At 51.1% G+C, this 26,494-nt stretch overlaps 1 protein-coding gene across 2 annotated transcripts in view; it reads left to right on the plus strand.

Moving 5' to 3' along the window:
- The window catches only part of CNTN4 (contactin 4), a 765,413-nt gene that overhangs the window by 135,327 nt on the left and 603,592 nt on the right, over positions 1–26,494 (plus strand). For both annotated transcript variants that reach the window (XM_066245034.1, XM_066245033.1), the window contains exon 2: positions 16,755–16,811. The gene's annotated coding sequence lies outside the window, so the exon portion shown is untranslated. The remainder of the gene's footprint in view (positions 1–16,754; positions 16,812–26,494) is intronic.

Below are 26,494 nucleotides of genomic sequence, written 5' to 3' on the forward strand. Positions count from 1 at the left end.
CATTGTATGCTCGGAGCCATCAACCGTTTTCAAATTTTGACCTGTGCGGAGGCGCTATTGGAATGGGACAATATGATCAGGGAGAGCCGAAGGGTCCCAGCACTAGAAAACTCTGCCTCTGCGGTGGGCGGTCAGCCGCCCAGCACGGCGGTGCAGCACGGGGATTGCACTCTGTTCGGAGAAAAAAAATCACGCTTGATGGCTGAGATCAACGGCTCCTATCTGGGAGTTAACCGAAAGTTATGATATATTAGCTTCAGGCAAATCTTGGAAAATTATTTTGCTTTTCTTTCCTTTTTTTGTTTGGTCATTCTTGACATTTTCATATATTTCTTGGCTTAATATTTTGCACCTCCTTCTTGGTGAGTTTCTGAGGAATGTGGCTTCTCTGCTCTCCTCTGGCAGGGTCAGGCTTCCCAATCTCATGTTCCTCTTTCTTCAGGCCAAGCTGAACATTGCACAGACACTGTCATTAAAATATTTCTGGCCCTGGCCGGTTGGCTCAGCGGTAGAGCATCGGCCTGGCGTGCAGAAGTCCCGGGTTCGATTCCTGGCCAGGGTACACAGGAGAAGCACCCATCTGCTTTTCCACCCTTCCCCCTCTCCTTCCTCTCTGTCTTTCTCTTCCCCTCCTGCAGCCAAGGCCCCATTGGAGTAAAGTTGGCCCCGGGTGCTGAGGATGGTTCCATGGCCTCCGCCTCGGGTGCTAGAATGGCTCCAGGTGCAGTGGAGCAACGCCCCAGCTGGGCAGAGCATCGCCCCCTGGTGGGCATGCCGAGTGGATCCCGGTCGGGCGCATGCGGGAGTCTGTCTGACTGCCTCTCTGCTTGTCACTTTAGAAAATACACACACACAAAATATTCCTCTGTGTCTCCTTTTTTAAATCAAAATATCTATCGTAAACCATAAGTTTGATCTTTTTACAGTATATACCGGTCAGTGGGTTTTAGAATATTCAAACGATTGGACAGCCATCACCACTATTTAATTCCAGATTCCTGTCAGAACCACGAGAATCCTGGGTGCGTTACCAGCCACGTCATAGTTGTCTCTCCCTCCGTCTCCTCAAACCATGGATCTCGGCTCTCTCCGTCTCTACGGATTGGCCTGTTCTGGACATTTTACATAAACAGACCGATAGGAGAGGTAGAGTTGTGCTTTGATCTTCACTTGTCATGAGGCTTCATGGTCCCCGTTCACTGTAGCAAGCGGTACTTTATTCTGTCTTATGGATGAGTGAATGACACGCCGTGATCTGGATATACAGTTGTTTGATTATTCACGCGTCAGCTGCTGGACATTAGGGTGGCTTCCATTTCTTTACTGTCATGAATAACATGTACTGTTTTGAGCATCTGTGTACAAGTTTTTCAGCGAGAACATGTGTTTTATTTCTCTTGAATGTATACCTAGGGTTGGAATTACTGGATCATAAAGAAACTGTACGGTGAGCTTTATGGGGAACGATCAACGAATCCGCTATTTCGATGGCGGAACTATTTTCCACTCCCACCAGCCGTGTGTGAGGGCTTCGAGCTCTTCACATTCTTCCCTATGTTTTTTGTGGCCTGTCCTTTTATAGTCGTCTTCGCGGATATGCAGTCGTATGTCACTGTGGGTTTTTAAAATAATGTTATTTTTATTCATTTTAATTTTTTAATTGAATGTTTTGGGGAGGCATTTGTTAATAAAATTATATGGGTGTCAGTTGTACAATGCTGTGATTCCTCATCTGTATATTGTTTTGTGTGTTCAGCATCCCCAGTCAGGCCTCCTCCCATCGCCGGTTCTCATTGTGGTACAGATTGGCATTTCCCTAGTCACTAGAGGTTTGAGCAACTTTTCATGTTCTTGTTGTCCATTTGCATGTGTTCTTTGGAGAAATGTCTATTTAATCCTTGGCCTACCTGTTGTTTTAAACTGCTTTGTTATTGTTTAATTGTAAAAGTTCTTGATGTAGTCTTGATATGAAATTTAGGTCCTCCAATTTTCCCCCCAAGATTATTTTAGGCGTGACCAGGCGGTGGTGCAGTGGATAGGGTGTCAGACTGGGATGCGGAAGACCCAGGTTCAAGACCCCAAGGTCGCCAGCTTGAGTGCAGGCTCATCTGGTTTGAGCAAGGCTCACCAGCTTGGACCGGACCCAAGGTCGCTGGCTCGAGCAAGGGGTTACTCAGTCTGCTGAAGGCCCGCAGTCAAGGCACATATGAGAATGCAATCAATGAACAACTAAGGTGTCGCAATGAAAAACTAATGATTGATGCTTCTCATCTCTCTTCGTTCCCGTCTGTCTGTCCCTAACTATCCATCTCTCTGACTCTCCCTCTGTCTCTGTAAAAAAAAAAAAAAAAAAAATTATTTTAGTTATTTAATGGCCCTGGCATTTTGATATGAATTTTAGGACCAGCTTATTTCTGTGATAAAACAAGCTAGAATTTTGTTGGGGATTTGCATAGAATATGTAGATAAATTTGGGACTTTGTTGTCTAAATGATATTAAATCTTCTAACCCATGAACATGGGATGTTTCTCCACTTATTTAAATCTTTTTAATTTTTAATGGTATTTTGAAATTTTCTGTATAAAACTCTATTAGTTAATTTATCAAGTTTATTTTAAAGATTTTATTCTATAATATTTGATGTGATTTTAGATGGAGTTTTTTTTTAATTTCCATACAGTTCATTACTTGTGTCTAAAATACTATTGATTTTAATAAAGAACCAACCTTTGGTTTTATTGATTTTCTTTGTTTTTTTTTCTTTTTGTTTTGTTTATTTTCTCTCTAATTGTTACAATTTCTTCCCTTCTGCTAGCTTTAAGTTTAATTTATTCTTTTTCAAGTTTGTTAAGGTATAAGATTAGGTCATTGATTTGAAATGTTTTTTCTCTTTTGAATGTAGGTATTTGTAGGTATAAATTTCCCTCAGAGAACTGCTTTAGCTGCATCCTCTATGTTTCAGCATATTGTGTCATCATTTTCATTCATGTGAAACTAATTTCCCTTTTGCTTTCTTCCTTGGTCCCTTGGTTATATATGAGTGAATTATTTGCTTTCTACATATTTAGAGATTTCCCAAATTTCCTTTTGAACTAATTTTTAATTTTATTTCATTGTGGTCAGAGAACATCATTTTTATTATTTCAGTTCTTTAACATTTTTGAAATCTGTTCACAACCTTTTGTAGTCTATACATAGTCTATATTGTATATATAGTCTATGGACCTTTTATAGTCTAACTCAGAAAATGTCTCTTTTTGTACTTTAGAATAATATGCCTTCTGTAGTTTTGGACTGCAGTGTTTAATAGGTGGTGGTTGTTCTAGCTTGTTTTATAGTGTTGTTAAAAGTTTCTACTTCATTGTTGACTGCCTGTCTAGTTTTCTTTTCATTCCTGAGAGAGGGTTATCAAAGTCTCCAGCTCTTACTGTTGAGCTGTCCATTTCCCTTGGTAGTTCATGTGTTTCGCATCTCGATTATTAAGTGCATACATGTTTAAAGTTATTATATTGTCATTATGGATAGGCTTTTTTTAATTAGGAATTTTCTTCTATATTTTTAGTAACATTTATTAGCTTTCAATATTCAAGTTGGATATTAGTAATGAATGTCCATCTAGCTCTCTTGGGCTACCTTTTTCGTGGTGTATATTTTCCCATCTGTTTACTTATAGTCATTGGTGCCTTGTAATCAGAAATGCCTCTCTTGCAGACAGCCTATAGCTGAATCATATATTTTTGTTTTCAATCTGTTCTGCAAGTCCTGAGCTTTTATTTGAATTGTTCAATCTATTTACAATGGAATGTTATTATTGATAAGGGACGCTTCCCATCTCCATTTCTATTGCTTGTTTTCTATGCATATTCCGTCATTTTTGTTCAGGACTCTTCTCCATCATCCGTTTCCACCGATATCCCCCCAGCCCAGGTCTTCACTGTCAGGGACCCAACATAATACCTGGTCTCGGTTCACGTCATCAATACAGAAGGGACTTTTAGGAATGCCAAGTCTTTCAGCATATCAAACAAAATTGGAACTTCAAAAAAAAATTTTTTTTTTTAACTTTGGAAACTAATTCAGATTTTAAAAGCATTATTGTCAAGTACACAAGGTATATCTGTCAGGCAGGTAGAATTCAAGAAAAACCATTTGACATCTCCGCCTTCCATATTTGTTTGGGTCTCAGGACCATGTCACGTGTGGCACACGTGTGTTCATGTTGTCTTCCCCTAGTTACATAGAGCCTGCATACCTTTAAAGTGTATGAAATAGCAACAGTGAAGAATGTACGTTCATGTATCAAACACTTCATACACTCACGTCACTCTCTCTCATCCTCTTCATATTTCAGTTGTCAGGTAGATTGTGTGAAACTCTTACGAGACAGCAGTGGAATACTCCACACACGCTTCTGAATGTTAGAGCGTTAGGAGCCAAATACACGGATGGGAAATACGTGTTCTCTTGATGGGGACTTTGTGGTACCAGGGAGAAGGGTTGAATCACAGCCGGGTGACCCGGCTTGGTCCCGCCTTCAACTCATTCGGTGACTGGGTGCTGTTCACTTTTCCCGCTCTGCTAGTCCTCAGTTTTTTCTCTCCTAAAACCGAAAATGTATCCTCGGTGGTTGTAAAACGCCCGTTTCACAGGTCAGTGTTATGGGACGACTGACACTGGGCACTGCGGGGTCCACAGAAGAAGCAATGCCAGTCAGGGCAGCGTCTCCGTGGGTGAGCAGGGTAGCGTGTTGGTCACTCGCCGTTCCTGACAGTAACATCCCCTGTGACGGACAGGGCGAGTGGAGAGATGTGTCCAGCGCAAGGCCATCCCCCCACCCCGCTGCTCACTGGGACACGTGCTGCTTCACCCCACATGGCCCTCGTATGGGGTTTGCCCGTGGTCCGCGTACGTCTGACCTAACGCGTCCCCCTCTCCTCGCCCCCCCCACCTCCGTTCACCACGGCGTCTCTTGTAACCGAGGGGCGTGTTCATCCCCCGGGAGACCTCAGGCGACCCTTGGTCGTTTTAACTAAAACTGACCGTGACTCTCTGTGGGCCCGGAACACCTCGTAACCCTCCGCGGAGGACTTGCGCGTTCTCTGCCCACGGAGAGGGACGGCTCACGCTGGGGTCGCCGTGGAATGTCCTCACGGCCGGGGCTGGAGGGCGGAATCCCAGCTGGCCCTCGGAGGGCTGCTCTTTGACCCACCTTTCAAAGCCACAGGAGCCTTTTGAAATTCTCACGATTTGTTAATACACAGCAGGTCTCCCGTGGCTTGATCCTCTTGGGTTTTCACATTGGCTTTTTTTTTTCTTTTTTCTCCCTCAAGGATGAAAAATAACCACTAAGGCATGTAGCCTAGAATGAAAACAACAGAGACAGAGGAGAGGGCTGAATAAAAATCACGCGTCCCGGTCCCCTTTGCTGTAACCATCGTGTCTTATGGACACAACCCGGTGAATTTCTCACTGAAGGCTTGTTTCTCCAGTGCCCGGGTCAGCCCGCCCCGCCTGGCCACAGCCACGGGGATGACCCATCGTCTGTCCGGACAGGAGAGCAAGGCACCCGGACGGAGTCAGCCAGGGGATTCTTTCTCCTCTGGATTGGAAGTCCTCCTGCCTCTGTCCTTCTGTCAGCCCTAGAATAGTCTTTTGATTTGCAATTTTATATCGATTTTAATTTGCTTCATGATTTTCCTGGCGCCATTGAAGAAATAGATCACGCAGAAGCATATTTGACAGGAGGCAGAAAGAGGCCTTTTGCTGGCGGTAGAACTGGTGGGTTTTCCTTCCACCGATGCTTAGAATGAGTCTCCGCCCGCCTGCTTTCTGTCGGCTCAGGGAAGAGGAGGGTGGGAGTTGTCCCTGCAAGAGTCCTGAAGGAGGAGGGGGCAGGTGCGTTCCTGGGAGAGCACCTGGCCGATGCTCCTCCCAGCCCCTCGTGGGACAGCCCCCCCTGGGTTCTCCCCAGGGCTCCAGCGTGCTGAGAGCAGGCAGGGGGGGTCTGCTGCATGCCCCCTGCTGCCCGTGCAGCCGTTCTGTGACACATAGGAAGGCTTGTTACGTTCATCACATGTTGGAAAACGGTAGGATTAGGTAATTACTTAGAAAATTGCTTAGAAAAGTAGTTGAACAGAAATAAGCTTTCTAGCCCTGGTCAGCTGGCTCAGTGGTAGAGCGTTGGCTTGGCATATGGATGTCCTGGGTTTGATTTCCACTCAGGGCACACAGGAGAAGAATCCATCTGCTTCTCCCCCTGCTCCCTTTTGTTTCTCTCTGTCTTTCTCTCTCTCTTCGCCTTCTGCAGCCATGGCTCGATTGGAGTGTGTTGTCCCTGGGCACAGAGGATGGCTCCACGGCCTCTGTCTCAGGTGCTAAGAAGAGCTTGGTTGCTGAGCAATGGAGCAGTGTCCCAGATGGGCAGAGCATCTCCCACTACTAGTGGGCTTGCTGGGTGGATCCTGATCGGGCACATGCAGGAGTCTGTCTCTGCCGTCCTGCCTCTCACTGAATAAAAAAAGAAAAAGAAAAGAATAGGCTTACTGAACAATCCATTTCCTTCTTAAAACACTTTGCTCTTTATCTGAAAGACAGCAGAACTTCTCAGGTAAACAGGTATGTAATGTGGAGGATTCTTCATGAAGGATTGTATCTGGTAGAGTACCATCACTTAATAAACATTTATTGATTGGATGAAGAAAACTAATTTAGAAAGCAGGGCGGCTATCATGTCGTGAGAAAACTATTATTTTCAAGCTGAGGATGTAAAATAGTAAAGAATGAATTCTGTGCAATACTCTGAGTTTTATCTCTGCCTGGGTACATTCTAGGGTTGATTACTTTCCTTCGAAAACGAAGTCCAACAAATTGCCGTGGCCAACGGCATGTGGGAGGTTTAGAAACCACACTGCCTAGCCCTGGCCGAGTAGCTCCGTGGGTTAGAACGCCATCCTGTGACATATGCCAGAGTTGTTGGTTAAGTTCAGTCCCCGGTTGGGGCACGTGTAGGAATCAACCAGTGATGCAGAAATAAGTGGAACAACAAATCAGTGTCCCCCCCCCCATCTCTCTCTAAGGTTAATCAATAAATATTAAAAAAAAAAGCATGCTCCGCCTTGTTCCTTATTTCCCTCCCAGTGTTGTGGCTCTCTTTCCTCCCTCTGAATGATCATACTGCTCACAAAACTTAGGGGATATTTCATAGTTTCATATACCTTTTGAAATATCCCCTAATTTTTGTGAGCAGTATATATATATTATAGTTGGCGGACTGTCATCGGTCCATGGACCTGCGGTGGAAAAACACGGCTCCAGGTCACGCGTGTCTGTCCTAGGCGTCATCGTATCGGACCGACCTGTGTCTTTAGCGTGTTGGCGTGGACCGCATGGCGTCTCTCTCTCTCTCTCTCTCTCTCTCTCTCTCTCTCCCTCCCTCTCTCTCTCTCCCTCCCTCTCTCTCTCTCTCTCTCTCCCTCCCTCTCTCTCTCTCTCTCTCTCTTTCACGCGCGCACGCTGCAGGCTTCTGCGTCAGCATGAGGACCGGTGGTGCCTGCTGCAGCTGGACCCAACCAAGGACAGGCTCATAGAGAAGGCAGGTTTGCGTTTTGCGGTCCTGCGTGCGGTGACCAGCGGTGCTCATTGGGGAAGCCGCCCACGTCTCAACCAGCCTCACCTCATTAATTCGTGTAAGAACCAGCGTGGTCCGCGTCCTCTGTTTGTGAGAAGGAGCGAGCAGCCCGAAGAGCCAGAAAAATCAATAGCTCCTTTTCTCAGCGTCAGACCCCGCCCCTCACGCGAGGGAGAGGTTGGGGTTCAGGAGAGGTCTCTCCTTGTCATGCAGACCCCGAGGGCTGCACAGTGTCCCCTGAGGGCCCCCGTGGCATGCCTGGCCCGCAGCTCTGTTCTAAGGGGGCGGTCTGGGTTTCCAGTGACTTTGGAGACTTCTTCTTTTTTTTTCTAGTTAATCTCTCAATTTTTCTCACACAGTGCGGCTGCTGAGAGAGAAATTGGAGCTGTTACAGTCTGTGCTTTGATGCAGTTTGTAAAACGGGAGATGGTAGACAGGAACCCAGACCCAGCGTACTAGTAATTTCCTTTAAAGGATCCGTGTGTTGGCCCTGGCCGGTTGGCTCAGTGGTAGAGCGTCGGTCTGGTGTGCAGGAGTTCTGGGTTCGATTCCCGGCCAGGGCACACAGGAGAAGCGCCCATCTGCTTCTCCACCCCTCCCCCTCTCCTTCCTCTCTGTCTCTCTCTTCCCCTCCCGCAGCCAAGGCTCCATTGGAGGAAAGTTGACCCGGGCACTGAGGATGGCTCTGTGGCCTCTGCCCCAGGCGCTAGAATGGCTCTGATTGTGGCAGAGCGACGCCCCAGATGGGCAGAGCATCGCCCCCTGGTGGGCATGCCAGGTGGATCCCGGTCGGGCGCATGTGGGAGTCTGTCTGACTGCCTCCCCGTTTCCAGCTTTGGAAAAATACAAAAAAAAAAATGGACCCGTGTGCCTGTGGGCTCTCAGACTGTGGCCCCGGGGAGCAGGCGTCCCTCTCGCCCCCCCTCCCCTCATTTTATTCCTGAGAAGGCAAAGGTCCTTTCAGCCTGTGATCTCACTGGGGCACCGACAGTAGAGATGTCTTTGGAATGACTTCTAGGACACAGTTAAGGACACCCCGTCTGTGGACTTCATCCCTCCCCTCCCCTCCCCCCCCCCGTTGTTTTGCATTTCTCTGGCTTCCTGGTCCGCAAACTGCAGCTCATGAGCCACATGTGCCCCTTGAGTGTGGCTCTTCCACAAAATACCACGTGCGGGCGCTACCTCGATAAGGAACGTACCTACCTGTATAGTTTTTTAAGTTTAAAAAATTTGGCTCTCAGAAGAAATTTCCATCGTTGACTAATGAGTCTGCCGACGGCTGCTCTAGCTGGATGTGGGAAGTAATCGGAGGGTTGATCTTAGGTGGGGGCGTCTGATAGGTGGACCACGGGGGAGGCTGAGCACATGGGTTCCTCCTCCTGTGAGTAGACCTTTCACTCGAGACCCCAGGGGGAAGCGTGCGTCCTGAGCAGAACCGTGCGTTATTAGAACTGTTCTTACCGGCAAGGTCGCCTGGCCCAGGGGCCCTTGACCCCGGAGTCCTCAGGTCATTTCCCGCATCGGGGTCTTTCCCTCGAACAGGATGACTCTGTGTGCTCTGCCCCGTGGAAGCATTTCTGAGATCAATCCAGACGATTGGATTGGCATCTCTTCCCGCTGTGTGTGTGTGTGTGCGCGCGCGCGAGCCAGGGGGACTCTGTCTCAGCTGAGGGTGCTGAGGGGCGTGGTCCAGTCTCCACGCCCAGAGGAAGGTTTTGCTCGGTGTCTTTACCGTGTCTGTCTGCGGGAAGGAGGGGGGACTCCTGAAATAATAACAGTGTTCCGTTGCCATAAAATAATTCCGTGCTCCCAAACCTGTCCCTGCCTCATAGCCCTGCTCTGAATTTTGCCATCTGTTTATTCTCACCTTCGAAAGGAAGAGGGAAGGTTCAAGGGGGCGGAAAGCCACGAGTGTTTCTCAGTATTGATCACATGCCCGGTTCCGGTGGCTCCAGCCTTCTCCCGAGTGTGCTGTAGAGACAGCCCTTCATATTCACAAGTGCCGGAAAGAGAGCTATCACTGTGACGATCTCACACTTCTGGAATGTTCACAGATACTCAAGAAGGACAGGAAGGGGGGCAAGCCATGCCTAGAAAGCACGTGTTTTGGTCTGAAAGCCTATATTCCTTTCGCCTTTTTACAAGAGGAGAGACTCTATAAAAAAGACGGTTCAACCCTTCCCAGACCTTCGATTCTAGCAATAATAAATAATAACTGATCTGTAACAGCCTGTTGGGTGTCAGGGAAGCTCTCAAGAGCATTTTGGGTGTCCGTCAAAATCAATCTGCGTTTTCAGTGCCGTTACCCCCGTTTTATTCTAAACGTTGGTCTTCCAGGACCCTTCTGTCAGGGAGTGCAGGGGGGGGGGTGCCGTGATGAAGAGCAGGCGGTGGGGACAGGGGCCAGGCGGGCTGAGGGCACGTTATCCCGGAGGGAGCCTGAGACCCACGGAGGCTCGGAGCCGGTCTGCGTCCCAGCACGGCCAGGAGTTGGGTCTCACCGAGGGGTGGGACAGACTTGTCTCCGGGGACCGTTCGGGGCCTGAAATGTTTTGCTGTCTGTCTGTATCCACGAGATACGTTCATGTTGTAGAGAAAGAGAGAGAGACTTGGGTTGCAGCCACTCGATGGGAAAACTAATCAGCACACGTTACAGCAGTGGCCCCAACCCCCGGGCCACGGACCAGTACCGGTCCGCAGAGAAAGAATACATAACTGACATTATTTCCGTTTTATTTATATTTAAGTCTGAACGATGTTTTATTTTTAAAACATGACCAGATTCCCTCTGTTACATCCGTCGAAGACTCACTCTTGACACTTGTCTCGGTTGTGTGATACATGTATCCGTCCCACCCTAAAGGCCGGTCTGTGAAAATATTTTCTGACATTAAACTGGTCCGTGGTCCAACAAAGATTGGGGACCACTGCATTACAGGAGGCATCCTCGGGGGTGTGGGACGGGATCCTGCCGGAATATGGAATATGGTGTAATGCGCCCAAATGGATGGTTCTTATTTCGTCCCCGGGTTTTTGTGTTTGGTTTCGTCGACCCCTCCCTTGGAACACCTGCTCCCCTTACCGCCGGCGGGTTAATACGCACTGTGTACCCCGGGCGGACCCCTGTTCCTGCAGTTTCCCTTCAGAACGCAACTTTCCTGGCATCGCCGAGGTCGTTAGTGGCGCCTTCACTTTATCCCAGACGTCAGTCCATATCGCCACGATGACACGGATGGCTGTTGTAAGTTCTGGTTGTCACGTGTGGCACAGCACACGTTATCCCGAAGACAGCATCCGTGTGGACCCGGGACCACGCACACGGCTGACTTCTGACGTCGCAAACGCCGGCCTGGAGTAAAAGGACACGCAGGTGTGTCTGTGTCTGGGTGACACCCTCTCTCTGGACAACTCTCAGTCTTCCCCTCAAAGCAGAGAGCGTAGGCTCTCCCGGAGTTCCCGTGCCGTCCAGGGAACAACAGCTGTAGCTACGAATAATTACAGTAGCAACGAGGAAACCAAGTCTTTGTCGCGGAGCATCCTAGATGAGCGGTCGTTCCTCTGGTGCGCTGATTTCTGTAAAACCCGCCAGCGTGAGGCTCCTGGGGGGGAGAGGTCCGAACCGAGCGGCTGGTGAATCCTTGTGGCGGCACCCTGGGCTGCTGAGCTCTCGGAGTGGGACGTCCCAGAAGACCTGGGCACCCTCTGTAAACCGTAGGCTCAGCCGGCCCACCTACAGCCCTGCAGGGACCCGTTCCGGTTCGCAGGGCACATTAGCTCTTATCTCCCTCATACACATGCGTTTGTTGGAGGCATTGTCCCCGCTGGGAAATGTGGCTTCGAAAAACTCTAGATAGCTGAGCCAAACAAACAAACAAACAAGCAAAAAACCCTTCAACTCGGGCATCCCTTACTCAGGGTTCAGAGTTCACTCTGGCCTGACCAGGCGGTGGCGCCATGATACAGCATCAGACTGGGACACCAAGGACCCAGGTTCGAGACCCCGAGGTTGCGGGCTTGAGCGCGGGCTCATCTGGTTTGAGCAAAAGCTCACCAGCTTGGACCCAAGGTCACCGGTTTGAGCAAGGGGTCACTCGGTCTGCTGAAGGCCCATGGTCAAGGCACATATGAGAAAGCAGTCAATGGACAACTAAGCAGCCACAATGAAGAACTGATGCTTCTCATCTCTCTCCCTTCCTGTCTGTCCCTCTCTGTCCCTCTTTCTGTCTGTCACAAACACACACGCACACAAGAGTTCACTCCAGGTGTTAGCCCTGTCTCGGGAGAGCGAGTTAGAACCGCCTTTCTTCAGGGTTCAGTGGGAACGCCGCCCGTCCGCCTTCTCCCAGAACTGCCCAGGGAGGTCAGTAAAGCAACGGTCACCCGAGTGGTGAGACTTTGCTGGCATCTGACCACGTCGAGTTCTGCGACGGTTGGAATGACTTGGTGCCGTCACGTAAGGGTTCCATGTAGATGTTCAGTACTTGAGGATCTAAATTTTGATTTCTTCAAAAAATGTTAATATATTTCACGGTGGTCAATGTATTTTTTAAAAAATGCACCAGGTGAACTAGTTTTAAACGTACAGCAGCAGCACGTACCTTCGGAATGTCGTAGGACCATCGCCACCATCTGTCACCGAAACTGTCGTCAGCTCCGACAGACACACTGTCCCCGTTAAACAGTGGCACCTGAGCCCGGCAACCCCTACCCCGCTCTCCGCTGCCAGGACTTTGACCACTCTAGCTATTTTCGCAGAAAAAAAGAAATCTAACATCAGTGTTTGCCCCTCTGAGTCTGCCTAGCTTCAATAACAGTATTGAAACAATAATGTTTTCAGGACACATCCATGTGGGAACATGTATCAGAACTTCCCTCTTTTTTAAGGGTGCATAGCATTCCATTGCATGTGTACGCAGACCGCCTCTTGTCCGTCCCTCCCGCCCTCTGCTGAGGGACGCTGGGGTTATCGCTGTCCCCTGACTGTCGTGAACCACGCTGCTGTCATTGGTGTGTAAGTATCTGAGTCCCTGGTTCCGATTCAAAATTGGACCTGTTACTCCTCGTTTAGAAACACTGCCGGACACCTGCACAGCGAGACGAAGTAAGTCCACCTAATGTCCACTTCATCACGCGACCCTACGCTACCTCCTCGGAGGGAGAGGTCATTTTTTACAAAGGTGAACACGGCCGCTGAGGACAGTTTTCTCGTTTTATAAAAGCACAGAAAACACACACATGCCAGGTGTTGTCATTGGTCTGTTCTTCTCTCCGTGTGGCCTCCCCAAGTACTTGGTCACTCTTACCGACTTCCCATGCCGGAGTGACCACTGTGATGCCGGAGCGACGACTCCGGAGTGACTGTCACCACCCGCAGGTGCATGCTGGCAGCGGCGACTCTTCCTCTGTAACGTCGTGGACACACCCCGCTGTAATGTGGACACGCCCCTCTGTAACTCTGTGGACACGCCCCACTGTAATGTGGACACGCCCGCTGTAATGCCGTGGACATGCCCTGCTGTAATGTGGACACGCCCCGCTGTAATGTGGACACGCCCGCTGTAATGCCGTGGACATGCCCCTCTGTAATGCCGTGGACACGCCCCGCTGTAATGTGGACACGCCCGCTGTAATGCCGTGGACACGCCCTGCTGTAATGTGGACACGCCCGCTGTAATGCCGTGGACATGCCCCTCTGTAATGCCGTGGACACGCCCCGCTGTAATGTGGACACGCCCTGCTGTAATGTGGACACGCCCCGCTGTAATGTGGACACGCCCGCTGTAATGCCGTGGACACGCCCCTCTGTAATGCCGTGGACACGCCCCGCTGTAATGTGGACACGCCCGCTGTAATGCCGTGGACATGCCCCTCTGTAATGCCGTGGACACGCCCCACTGTAATGTGGACACGCCCGCTGTAATGCCGTGGACATGCCCCTCTGTAATGCCGTGGACACGCCCCGCTGTAATGTGGACACGCCCCTCTGTAATGCCGTGGACACGCCCCGCTGTAATGTGGACACGCCCGCTGTAATGCCGTGGACATGCCCCTCTGTAATGCCGTGGACACGCCCCGCTGTAATGTGGACACGCCCGCTGTAATGCCGTGGACATGCCCCTCTGTAATGCCGTGGACACGCCCCGCTGTAATGTGGACACGCCCCACTGTAATGTGGACACGCCCCACTGTAATGTGGACACGCCCAGCTGTAATGTGGACACGCCCGCTGGGACTACGAGGATGATGGGAGGAAACTCGGAAGAGTGCTGGTCAGTGGACAAAACCTACCCCACGCGTCCATCTCCGGAGCACAGCCCGTCCGTGGGAAAGGTGGGGGGAGAAGGCCGACAGGAGGGGGCCGGTCTGGAGACTGCGCAGTCCGGGCAGCGTCTGCGCGTCGGGGTCCCCGCAGAGTCATGCAGCCGCTGGGCGTCACGGCCGATTAATCGTGTGGGCGAGCCTTTCGATAGCTCTTCTTCTGCCTCGGCTGGAGCTCCGGGGTTGAAGGGCCACCCAGTCCTCGTGCGGTCCGGGTGCGTTCGGAAGCCGGACACAGAGCCCGCCTCTCAGATTCAGTTTCTTGGGAATATATGTATATGTTTTTAAGATTTCCCTGGCACGTGGTCGGCAGAGCCACGAGGGCATGGCGACCCTGATTTGAAGTGTAGGTGAGCGGTTCCCCCGACAGAGGAGCCATCGGGCAGGGATTCCTGTTCCTCACGGTCTGGGACAGACGGACGTAGTCGGGGGATGCGGACCCTTCTAGGGCGGAAGGCGGGAGCAGAGCCACACTCAGGGCAGCGGAGGGGTGGCCGCCACTGTGTTTGAATTGGTGCAGCGTGCCGGTCCCTGGGCAGTGAGGTGTCGGGGCCTGCGGTTTAGGAAGCGGACGTGGAAGCCGGGAGGACACTTTGCCTGTGGGCCCACTGGGCCGCTGGGCTTGACAGCCTCTCTCTGAGCACGCACAGGCCTGGGCCCTTGCCAGCTCACCGGACACCCTCGCTCCTGGGCCGTTCCTTACAAGACGATTCTCTACCTGCAAGGATGTCGGGCAGCGCGGTGATTTTTCAGACGGTTCCGACAGCGGTGCTCCCTGCTCGGAGTTCAGTTAAGCCACAGCCGATTTATAGTGAGCCCGGGAAGCTTCCAGTTGCTGCAGATTGTCCAGGCCTGGGAATAAGTGTGTGTGTGTGTGTGTGTGTGTGTGCACGCGCACACATATGGGCATGCTTGTGCACATCGTTCCGGGTTTCTTCTCAAGATCGCTGCGGGCATCGCCCCCCGAGCTGGAAATGTTGGCCTTCACACACTTGTGCATGGATTTCCAAACTGATGGCTATTTGCTTCACAAGTGGACAGGAAATCAATCCTGGAAATTATTGTGTGTGGAGATCAATTCAGGACGTTGTAAAATATTATTTCTTTCACCCCCTGGATGCTGCTTAGTTGCCATTTCATTCTTCACGGTAACAGCAGAGCCCCCGATGCTGCTGTAAACACCTGCCGCTCTGCATGGAGCGTCCCGGAGTCCCACTGCCCTCTGCCCTCTGCCCGGCGGGGCCCTGGCTGTGGCAGCGGCTCTCTCTCTCTCTCTCTCTCTCTCTTCCTCCCTCCCTCTCTCTGCGGAGGAAAACCAAGGCGTGTGTTTTAGATTATGTTTGGGGCGTCCTCCCTTCCGTCCTGGTGACAGGGGTAGTTCGGTCTCCAAAGGGAACCATGCCGGAGGGTCCCTTCCTGGCCCGCGATTAGCAATGGACCTGGAGGAGGACCCGTGTTCCCAAGCGGCGTGGCAGAGACGGGTAACCCCTCCAGGGGGGGGGGGGCAGCAGGAAGCAGGGGCTGCATTTGGAGTGTCCCCCCCCACCCCCACCCCTGCCTGGCATTCTGGGTTCCGCGACCTCACCACTCAGGTAGAATTTCTCTTTCCATAGACTGGTGTTCCCACATCCTGGCCATTGGCACGCCATCTTGACTGTTGTCTTATTCTAAACGTTTCCTGTGGCACGAGCAGGCTTGTAACACTGTCTGCCCGCACCCGTGCCTTGCGTGTTAGACGAGGCTCGGTGAGGTGCGCCCCCTCTGCAGTCCCCGGGAACGAGAAAGGAAAAATGTAGGTCCTTCCGCATATATTAGCAAAATGAGGAGCCTAGGTGTGGTCTTCACCTTCTGGAAATGATTGGTATTAACCTGAGAAGTAAAGGGAGGCAGGTCCCAACTAGACTGCTGAGTAATTATGCTACCCAGCAGGGGGGACCATACGCTTAAGCGATCATGTATTTACGGCCAATCAAGAAAATATAATATTTCTGTTGCAATCACGCCAGCTCTATTTAAATGGAAGTTCGACTAGACTTGTGTAATTAGAGGTATTTCTGAGTGGCCAATCTACATAGATCTCTACAGTTAATGATATTCTCAATTATAAAAATATCACAAGATGGTGATTTTTCCCAGATGTGAAGTTCTGTACAGTAGAAACTTGGTTAGAGGATGCCCACGTATCCATAAACAGGAGAATGTGAATAGATATATTTATTTATTGTATTATGTTGTTTGTATTTCTCTCGGATGGAAAAAAAACTATCTGCTTTGGGGAGTCGGGCGCAGGGGGGGGGAATTGTCTCAGGTACAAAATTATTTTGCAATTAAAGTTGTTCTTTGCAGCCTGAAGAGAACATAAAAAGACCGTATTTATGGGAAGAGTGTTTTTTTTTGGGGGGGGGTATTGTTATCCTTGTTTTACATGTTCATATACCTAACGAAAACACAGGGTGTCTCCTTCATCACTTAGCATTTCCTGGTTTTAAAACCCTTTGTAAAGGACCCCCGTAGGCTGACTCTGAATGCCACCAAATGTCCTTGTGCTCCCCAGGGCTGGAGTGTGACTGGTCACAAGTCTCCCCAGCGGTGGGGGTAGGGGGACAGACAGTGCAGAGGGAGAAGCCTGGCCCCATGGCCCTGGTCTAGGCAGCTCTGCCAAGCAGGAAATCCACACCGGCTCCATCCGGTTTTCATTTGCTACCGATTTAATTTTAAAGTGGGTCGAGTTAAGCATCAGATAGAGATCGGCCCCTGTCGATGTGAAACTGTATTTAACTGGGGTTTGTTTTTTTGTTCTTGTTCTAGGACTCGGTTGACGGACAGTCACTCCATAGGATGTGGCCGCGAGCAGTGTCCTGAAAGGTAAGCTTCCCCACGGAAGAGTTTCCCCTCCCCACGGATAGTTCACCTTCGATCGGCATCGCCCGTTTCTATGGTAACCCCCAGAGAGCCTTTCCTGGCAGATCGAGAGATACCGTGAGATCATTCCTGATGTTGGTCTGAAAGGTTGAGGTTCAGGAAGGTAGCGATGTCACCTGCGTGGGGTCCTGAACGGGAGACATGGAGACCCTTCCCCTCCGGTCTCTCTGGAGGAAGATACGGTGGCAGTAGCTCTTCCATGGTTCTGATCGATTTGGCAATTCAGAACTTGTGAATTTGCCGTGGTGGAAAGCGTGCCAAGAATAAAGTCAAGGGTCTTGCGGTCTTTACACACGGTTTGCCGGGAAAGGAAGAGGACGTTGAGCGGGTCAGATGAACTGAAACGCGCTCACTTGCGGAGGCGTAACAGATACTCAGGTCTCGAAGGGTTAGCCTCCAAGGAGGTACCTGACCCACTGCCTACAACACAGGCCGCTGTTTTCCCGGAATAAAAGATACAGCCTTAGCTTCCCAAGGCTGTGGTAACGGGGTACCGTGAACGAGATGGTTAAAACCGCACTTGGTCATTCTCACGCAGTTCTGTAGTCTCAGGTCAGAGTCCCTGGAGGCTCTCAGTGTGTGTGTGTGTGTGTGTGTGTGTGTGTGTGTCCGTCCTTACTTCTTCTAGCTCCTGGTGTGTGTGTGTGGGCATGTGTGTGGAAATAATTTGGGCTTTTGTGTTCAGAGCTCTGTGCTCAAATCCTTGCGTTGATATTTGGGGAGACAGACTCGTCTCTTTGAGGGTCCCCCCCCATCTGTAAAATAGAGACTGTAATATCCCCTGTGAGCTTACATGATTTAAAGCTGCTTTGCTCACACCGTAAAGTTACACGCATAGAGAAAGTCGGACGGGATGGGTACGTTCCTTTTCCTCTGCGTTGGTACCAGTGATTTCCGACTTTGGTTAGGTGATATTCATCCATGAAAACAGGCTAAGAAGTGCAGTACGGACGTGTGCCGCAACTTGTGTGAACCTTAGACATGTGATCATACAGGATGCCGGACATCCGAGGACACGTGTTGTGAGACTGCATTTGTTTGAAATGTCTAGAACGGGCAGAACTGCAGAGGCAGGAGGTCCATTAGTGGTTTCCAGGCACTCGAGAGAGGAGGCTGGGAAGTGACCGCTAATGGGCACTGGGTTCCTTGTTGGGTGACGAACGTTTTCTAGAATTAGACGCTGGTGATGGTGGCGCAACCTTGTGAATATGCTAAAAAGAACTGAATTATACATACAGTGAATTCCATCTCAGTAAAGTAGTACATTAAGAAATGTGTGTTTTGGAAGACAAGTATACTTCAGGCCCTGACCGGTTGGCTCAGTGGTTGAGCACTGGCCTGGCGAGTGGATGTTCCGGGTTTGATTCCCAGCCAGGGCACACAGGAGAGGCGCCCATCTGCTTCTCCACCCTTCCCCCTCTCCTTTCTCTCTGTCTCTCTCTTCCCCTCCTCTAGCCAAGGCTCCAATGGAGCGAGTTGGCTCCGAGCACTGAGAATGGCTCCATAGCCTCTGCCTCAGTTGCTAAGAAGAGCTTGGTAGCTGAGCAACGCCCCAGATGGACAGAGCATTACCCCCTAGTAGGCATGCCGGGTGGATCCTGGTCGGGGTACATGCGGGAGTCTGTCTCTGCCTCCCCTCCTCTCACTGAATAAAAAAGAAGAAAAATAAATAAATAAAAAAAGATGACTGCTTCAGACACTGTGGCTACAGAAATGTAACAAAATAGATAAGACTCCTCAGACTACCATTCAGATTGGTGCACAGTCTTCCTAAAAGCCTGGATGTGTATTCTAAGACCAACGGCCAGGCCTGAGATCTAACGGAAGTAAGGATCCTGGTCGAACACAAAGGTTCTAAGCCGGGATGGACTCAGGCAGAGACGGGTTCGTGAGATTTCTCCATCGCTACCTCTCTCAGCCCCCATTCCTCAAACTCTAAGCCGGGATGCCGATAACCATTTGGAGGAAGACATGTCAAGTACTTACCCTGCTGCCAGTTGCAAAATAGACCCTCTGAAGTGGATACATTTTAAATTGTTGCAATCTGGATGTAAATATTAGGCTGTCGCATTCGTGTTTTTCTTTGTTGTTTGGCAGGGTAACTGTCTCAAGGTTGACTTTCCTTTTGCTGGCATTGTGCCCCTAAAAAGAAAAGAGTGGTTAGAATTTCCGCTGGCACTTGGCAGATTGAATCAGGCTCCCAGGGACCTGTGCTGAGGCGGGGACATATTTAACAGAGAGGCATGGTTTTATTCCCCCTGCGCTCGGCCAGCCGGCCGCCCGCAGAGCCCTCCCTTCCCGGGCGGAGGTAGGGTTTCCTGTGCAGGAGGGGCGTCACCACACCACGCCGGTGATGTCCCAGCGGAGAGGACGCGTCCCTGCAAACTGGCATGGAAGTGTGCTGGTGCTGGTGTCTCTGAAGAGCACCAGACCTTAATGGCAGACCTTTAACCGGCTGCCATTAAGAACATAAGCCAACCCCTGACGACGGACATTTCCACCGTCTGTCATTTCTACCGTTTATGACTTTTTTGTTTTCTTTTAGGCTATGGTAGAGATTTTTATTTACCTTTGTCTCTTGGAAGAGTGACATTACAATCACAGCGTGGAGACAGAGCAGATGACGGAGCGGTGGTCCCGTGGAGTGGATTCTGAATTGTAATACCAAGCAGACATTTTCCGTCGCGATTACGGGGGACGGGCAGCGTGACTTGGCGCGTTGGACCAGCCTGCTGCTGGGCGCTGGCCAGGTGGACGCGGGAAGGGGCCGGCCCGCTGCATGGCCGTGGGGTTGTTTGTCCTGGGACCTGCTGCGTGCTGGCCTCCGAGTTAGGGTCTGGTCTGACTGCTACGACTGAGTCGTATGAGTACGCGGTGTTTCTAGTTTGGCATCTCACAGGGGGACGCGCCACAGGAACAAAAGTGCCCACAGAGTGTGAGGTCCTCTGAAGACCAGGGCCGGAATGCAGGGACGAGGAGCACCGGATGGGGTCCGCGTGCCCACGAGCTCGTGTGGCGTGGGGGACGGCCGGTCACCAGCAGCGGGCGGGCGTGCCGCGCCCTCGAGCTTGGCGACTTGACCTTTGTTCGTGATGGAAAGGTTCTTCTTGTTCTACAGAACGCTTTCTGACAGAATGGGTGCTTCCTGTGACGTGGCTGTGACCGTACCTGCCTCGTTGAAGTGAGCAGGTGCCGGGCGTGTCTTTCCCTCCTGTGTTTTCAGCCCGTCTGTGTCCTCCCAGGTGTGACTCCTGATGGTGCGGCGTGTCGCTGTATTTTCCGGTCTGATTTATTTTCTCTCTTTTATCCAGGGAATGGAATTGTTTGTACTTATTTTGAATCCTGAAATATTTCAAGGTGTTTTTTTTTCCTGCCATCTTTTGTGTCAGGTTTTATGTATCTGCATATATTGTTAGTTTTTTGTTTGTTTGCACATTTTGTGTGTTTTTTGTTTTATTTGTTTCTGTGTATTTCTTCCCTCCTGCCTCCTAATGGACTGAGTTTTCCTTTATTCCACTATTCCTCCCTATCATTTTGGGTTACTCACCCGATTTTATTTTTAGTAGCTTCCCTTAAAAATTTAACTGAGGCCCTAGCCGGTTGGCTCAGTGGTAGAGCGTCGGCCTGGCGTGCAGGAGTCCTGGGTTCGATTCCCAGCCAGGGTACACAGGAGAAGCGCCCATCTGCTTCTCCATCCCTCCCCCTCTCCTTCCTCTCTGTCTCTCTCTTCCCCTCCCGCAGCCGAGGCTCCATTGGAGCCAAAAGATGGCCCGGGCGCTGGGGATGGCTCCTTGGCCTCTGCCCCAGGCGCTAGAGTGGCTCTGGTCACGACAGAGCAACGCCCCAGATGGGCAGAGTGTCGCCCCCTGGTGGGCATGCCGGGTGGATCCCGGTCGGGCGCATGCGGGAGTCTGTCTGACTGTCTCTCCCTGTTTCCAGCTTCAGAATAGTAAAAAAAAAAAAAAAAAAAAAAAAATTAACTGAGCGGTGTCCAATGTAAATAATGTCCCCGATCAAACTGACACAGTTTCCACTCGGACTGTACCACACGGAGTTCCAAGTTACTGTGGTAGATGTAGTATCTTTGTTCAACTTTGTTTTTCCTCCAGTTCGTATTGTTATTTTTATGTTTAAGATAGTTAAGGCTTAAATTACATAGATTTCTTTTTTTGTAATTTACTAATTTTGTTCATCATTCCTTGGGCATCCCGCTTTCTTCGAGTTCAAAATCCTTTTTTCTCGACAAAGCCCTATGTTCTCATAATAGCTACCTGTTAATCATTATTTATCGTGACACATCATTCTTTTAGAGTGATTTTTGTATAATGTTAAACTAGCGTTGGAAATCCTTCTTGACAATACCTTTTCCTCTCGATACCGTGAGGATATTGTTACATTGTTTTCTCTCCTTTGTTACTGTAGATAATGAGTCTTCTGTTGGGCACCTGGATCATCTTTTGTGTGATGTGTCTTCTTTCTCTGTTTGCCATTGAGATTTTCCTCTCTGTGTGGGGAGCCCTGCGGCTTCGTTGTGACATATTTCATTACGCGCTTGTTCTTAGTCTCCCCGCGTGGGTCGTCTGCGGCCACGCCATCCTGACCGCGCCCGATCTGGTCTGACCTCAGAAACCTCACGTGTCGCTTTTCAATCTGAGGACACGTGTGTTCTTTTCAGTTTCGGAAAATTCTGTTTCATCATTTATTTGAATATTCACCCTAAAGATCTTTTTTTTTTTTTGTCCTTTTCTGCTTATCTATCTATTTATTTTAATTAAAAAGATTTTTATTGATTCTAGAGAGAGAGGAAGGGAGAGAGGTGGGGGGGGGTTGATCTGTTGTTCCATTTATTCTGCATTCACTGGTGGGCCGAGGTATGTGCCCTGAGTGAGGATCAAACCCACGACGGGGGCATGTTGGCACAGAGCTGTAACCAACTGAGCAACCCGGCCAGGCCTGTGCCTCTCGTTATACCTGTTTTGGACCATTTAGTTCTCCTCTCCACATCTAGTTATCATTTCATATATATATATACTTTTTTTTTTATTTCCTTCCATCTGCATTCTGCATTCCCGGCAAATTTTTCAAGTCCCTTCTCTGTCGTTTGAATTCCTCCTCCGTGTCCACTCTGCGATGTAGCTTTGTGCCTCCGGGTCAGGACGTAGCTCGTGTGTGCCCCCCTCGCAAATAACACCCCACGCAATAACCACAGAAGTTATTCCCCTCCCGTGTTCCCTGCCCGGCACACGTGGCCGTGGGGGCTGCGCGGGTTCCGTCTGCTCAGGGACCCACGCCGGTGCGGCCGGCGTCGGGCAGCGGTTCCACGGTGATTGAAAGCTCCCTCTCCCCGCTCTGGCACGCCTTCTGTGCTGACATTTCATTGGCAAAGGCGGCCACCACGTAGTCGTGGATGAGTCCAGCGAGGGCAGGGAGATAATGACAGTCCCGTATGCCCAGAAATAAGAGAGAGCCAGGATGTGTGTGAACCAGCACATCATTCACTGCCCCCCCCCCCCCATGCCACTGGGTTTCGGAACTTTCCATCATCTTTAAAAAAAAAAGAACATGCTCGCCAGGAGTTCCGTTGGGTTCATCTTCCGGTGTTCCTTTTATCGTGATGCTCTGCTGTTTCATGGTGTTTCCACTCCCTTTTATCTGCAGTCGTTTTACGGGCCCTTAGTTTCTCCCCGGGCTTGCAAGCTTTTATTTCCACACCTCGCATCCCACGTGCGTGTGCCGTGCCGGCGACGCCTTCTGCGGGAGCTTCTCCTTTCTCCTCGGCTGGCTTTTACCTTGGTAGTGCCAGCTGGTGTCAGGTTTCTCCCTGTGGCATCGTTTGCTCTGTGTTGTGACAGTGTGCCACAAGGGGGTGTGCTCTGACTGCTACCAGCAGCCCCCCCGGGATGGGTGGTGTCCCATGCCAGTATTGGGGTGTGTTTTCTGCATTCGGTGAATCCCGTCCTCACCCGCGGTGATGCCTATGGTTCCATTTGTCTGCGGCGGGGACGTGTTGAGCCCGGGGCCAACAACAAACATCCATACGTGTCTTGAGGTTGCTTATCTTGGGTTTTCTAGTTTCCTGTCATGGGGTGAGGGGACCCCTGTGTTATTTTATCCTCCTCCTGAAAATCGCCTGATGCGGCATCAGTTAGCCAATGTTTACTTCTCCCTGTGTGGTCTTACTCCAGGGGTCCCCAAACTACAGCCTGCGGGCCGCATGCGGCCCCCTGAGGCCATTTATCCGGCCCCCACTGCACTTCCGGAAGGGGCACCTCTTTCATTGGTGGTCAGCGAGAGGAGCACATTGACCATCTCATTAGCCAAAAGCAGGCCTATAGTTCCCATTGAAAGACTGTTCAGTTTGTTGATTTAAATTTACTTGTTCTTTATTTTAAATATTGTATTTGTTCCCATTTTGTTTTTTTACTTTAAAATAAGATATGTGCAGTGTGCATAGGGATTTGTTCATAGTTTTTTTTATAGTCCGGCCCTCCAACGGTCTGAGGGACAGTGAACTGGCCCTCTGTGTAAAAAGTTTGGGGACCCCTGTCTTACTCTCTGCCCTCTACGCCGCCTTTAGAATTCCCTCTTTTTTTTTTCTTTTAAAGCTTGAAGGAATTTATTTTTAAATGTAGTTATCTTGTATCCGTGATGCTTCTGTTTTTCGGTGGGTGCTGGTCTACGTTAGCGCAGTCCGCCCACTTCTCAGAAGTCGGCATTTGCAGCATCAACGCCCTAATCTTGAAGAAACGGTACTCAGGTCACATGACCCACAAGGAGGTCAGCATTCTGCGACCTGTCCCTCTCTGTGAACCGATGGGTTCGGAACACAGACCGGACATCGTCGGGACTCCGGGACCCCTTTCCCGCTTTGTATTAAACGACGGTGTGCCGTCAGAGAGATCGTTAGACTCCCCTGGCTTTGCTTTCTCAGCCATAAAACAGGAAGTTGGGACTGGAAGCCTTGGATACGTGGGTACTTTTCTTTAAGCAGATTTGGAATTGACAGGTTTTTTAGGAAATGCCCTACTTTATCCCAAGTTTCTCTTAATTTAGTTACTCAGTCATTAGTACTTGAAGTGTGGCTCACACAAGCCACTGCAAAAACTGATGCATTTCCCCCTCCGGGTTTGTGACGTTCGGGACCATTTAAACAACCGTCCCGTCTCCCGAAACCTCTGGGCTGAATGAAGTCGGCTTTGCTGTCATGCGGCTCTCCAGAGGTCATACGAAGAGGAAAGGCGTGTGTGTCCACGGCCCTAAGACACCTCTTAAGAGGCCTTCCGGAGTAGGCTGGCCGATCTGCTCTTACCGCACGGGGACGAGGGAGAGATCAGGGCGCCTCTCTGATTGCGTGGTGTTTACACTAAGACAGACACGGTGGCTCGTCAGTGTTGCAAAGCAGTGTCTTCAGAACATGTAGAGCGGCCACCTGTCCAGCCCTTCCCACCAGGAAGAGAGACTTCCTAGCTCACCCCAAACAGAGTGTAAGTGCTGTCAGAGTCTCCTCGGAAAGGGGGTCCCCACACCAGAGACTCCCAGGGTTTGAGCATCGCCGTCAAAGGTGCAGCTACAAATACAACCCGGAGGCCAACGAGTCGGCTCGGTTCAGCCCGGTCAGTGTTTAAAGAGAAAAATAACTGAATAAGGACACGTCTGTCGGAAGACTGTACAGGACACTTGTTAAACACCGGAGCTTCCAGGACCGGATGGGCTGTCAGCCGACTGTGCACATGGCTCCCGGTTCGCTGGCCCGCACACTTGGGCCGCGTGACTCGCGGGGACGTTCAGATACAGAGTGGAGTGGGGTTTCCGCTGGAGTGCTGACAGGCCAATGGAAGGAACCCCGGTTCACGGAAGCCAGTCAGAAACCAGCCAGAGACATTCGAGAAGCTTCATCCTGGGGAACCTTCCTGGGGGATCCGAGCTGGCGACTTGAAAGGAAGCAGCCAGCTCTGTCTGGAGGGGACAGATGCCACCCAGCCGGGGGGTGTCAACGTGCTGCACCCGGGCTGAGCCCGCTGGGAACGGGGTAAGGACACCGGAGCAGAAGGTGCCCCCGCCCCCATGGAGATCCACTCGGAAGGGAGCCAGGCCCTTGTCTCCCGGGTCAAGGACTGACCGCGCCGTGGAGAAGGGGAGGTTCTTTCCCGGGTCATCCACCTCGGGAACGAAAGGTTAGGGATGAGGTGGAATGAGGTGGAAGTGCCTGGATACCCCTGCTGGGGGTGGAGAAGGAGGCTCCAAGGGACAGTCAGCCCTGCAGCTGTCTACAAGGTCGCCGGAGGCCCTGTCTCCACACGGACAGGAGGGACCTCGCTGGCGGCAAAGACAGGATGGGAGGTGTCCCAGCCGGGGTCTCCTGAGCCATGAACACCAAGGTTTGGAGAGCAGGGGCCCAGCCGGTTGCTGAGTGATCCTCTTAAACTCCACTGCGCTCCAGGGAGAGAGAGCGAGAGAGAGCGAGAGAGCGAGAGAACGCGCACGCAGTGGTGTGGAAGCCTCCGCCCAGGGGCTGATCCCAGGGAACCCTCCCCCGAGGGGCTGATCTCAGGGGACCCTCCCCCAAGGGGCTGATCTCAGGGGGCCCTCCGCCCAGGGGCTGATCACAGGGGACCCTCCCCTGAGGGGCCGATCACAGAGGACCCTCCCCCGAGGGGCCGATCGCAGGGGACCCTCCCCTGAGGGGCTGATCGCAGGGGAATCAAAGGAACGTCAAGATTCACAGGGACGAGGATGTCTCCATCCCAGCAACTTGGAACAGAAGAGACCGGCGTTGGTGGCAGAGTCTGAGATGTGTACGAGGGTTAAGCTGAAGTCGAGGGCTACGTTTAAGGAGAGCACGCCATGGCGGGGGAGGCCAGGCGGTCCCCGGCTAGATTCCATCGAGGAGAAAGCTACATCCCTCTTCACGATTCTTGCTTAATTATTTGTTTGTGAATTATAGCTACAAAGGAATAACCCTCAGCCCATGTTCAAACGCCACTTATAGATAGAATGTAATCAGGAACCGTCCAGATGTGTCTGACCCCCCCGACGGGAGTCTCAGCGAGGCAGGTGTACCAAAGGCACACGGGGGGGGGGGGGGGGTCGCAGGGAAGCGGCACCTGCAGCGTCGTCATGGGAAGAAAAGAGATGAAACCCCAGGACGTGAAGCCGTTGACCTTCCGGGATGGTCATAGCTGAGCCTAAGCAACCTCGATGAATACCGGCCTTGCCCCCCCACCACCGAAGCAGGCGGTAGCCTCCAACGAAAATGCTTCACTTCCGTGCAGTGTGGTGACTGCAGGCCTTCAGGATGACGTGTCTGACGTCCCTCTAGCGAGTTCCCCTCTCACCTGTCGGCTGCGTTGCTCGCGCTCTGCGTCCTGCACAGAGAGCTGGAGACCGTGACTATTCCCGCGGAGACGAGGTCCAGAGACACACGAGTCGGGCCCCCCCCCCGAGGGGGGGGGAAGCCAGGGTGCGTCCGGCAGGAAGCAGTGGAGGACATCAGCTCAGAATGCTGACCGACTTGTCCAGAGTAACATTGTCACCTGCACAGATGTGCCCATTTTCCAGCTGTGCTTTTCCCATGATGGAGCGGGCTGGGGAGGGGGGTGTCTCGCTCATGTCCACGGTGCAAATCT

This window comes from Saccopteryx bilineata, chromosome 10 (genome assembly GCF_036850765.1).
Source record: "Saccopteryx bilineata isolate mSacBil1 chromosome 10, mSacBil1_pri_phased_curated, whole genome shotgun sequence".
NCBI lineage: Eukaryota > Metazoa > Chordata > Mammalia > Chiroptera > Emballonuridae > Saccopteryx > Saccopteryx bilineata.